The 699-nt window shown below is 27.8% G+C and overlaps 1 long non-coding RNA gene across 1 annotated transcript; it reads right to left on the reverse strand.

Annotated features, from left to right (window-relative positions):
* Positions 1-374: 374 nt before the first annotated feature.
* On the reverse strand, positions 375-693 carry LOC109582618 (uncharacterized). The gene is made up of 2 exons (XR_002185162.1): positions 584-693; positions 375-533 (listed from the first exon to the last, which is right to left on the reverse strand). It is a non-coding gene; the product is annotated as an uncharacterized LOC109582618 (long non-coding RNA).
* Positions 694-699: the final 6 nt, after the last annotated feature.

The following is a 699-nucleotide window of genomic DNA, read 5'->3' on the forward strand; positions in this document are numbered from 1 at the left end:
TGTAGTATCTTATTTCTATTATCAGCCAAATATGACACTGATAATTTTGAAACACAACCAGCAAGTAATTCTAGTCACATATGCATTAGTCAAATTGACAATCAAATCTATCTTCTAATTTCACTCTCATATGTGGGGTGTTTTTTTTTGCATGACAATCAAAGACATTTTAATTATATTTATTTTCAGTTACTAATTTCATTTGGTAGTTAAATCACGCATTACAAAGAAATAATCATTGAACATACATTAATTTTATTTTAAATTTTTTAGAAAAAATTTGTACAAACGAGGAAGAAATGAATAAGGTACCCTTTTGTACTTCATCAAATAATTCATATTTTTGTTGTATTTTACATTATTTTAAAAGTGAATAGGAAAGTATAAAAAACTTAAAGAGAAATATAAACAGCTAAAAACAGAAGTTGGAAAAATATCAGTTGACAGTAAATGTTTGTATAGCCACATCTGTTTATTATCTTTCATTTAAGAAGCAGCGACACCACTTCCCTGAATATTAGATACTAAAACTGCTGAAAAATATAGGGTACATACATTTATTACAACAATGTTAATTATTTACTTATTTGGGTAGATGATAGACCTAGTTAAGGGATCTGGTGTTTATTTGACATCAGTCCATGAAAAGCTGGCTAATGAAAAAGCTGTTAATTGTACTCAGCTGGCTCTTGTACTAAC

Source organism: Amphimedon queenslandica, unplaced genomic scaffold, assembly GCF_000090795.2.
Source record: "Amphimedon queenslandica unplaced genomic scaffold, v1.1 AMPQUscaffold_13371, whole genome shotgun sequence".
Lineage (NCBI taxonomy): Eukaryota > Metazoa > Porifera > Demospongiae > Haplosclerida > Niphatidae > Amphimedon > Amphimedon queenslandica.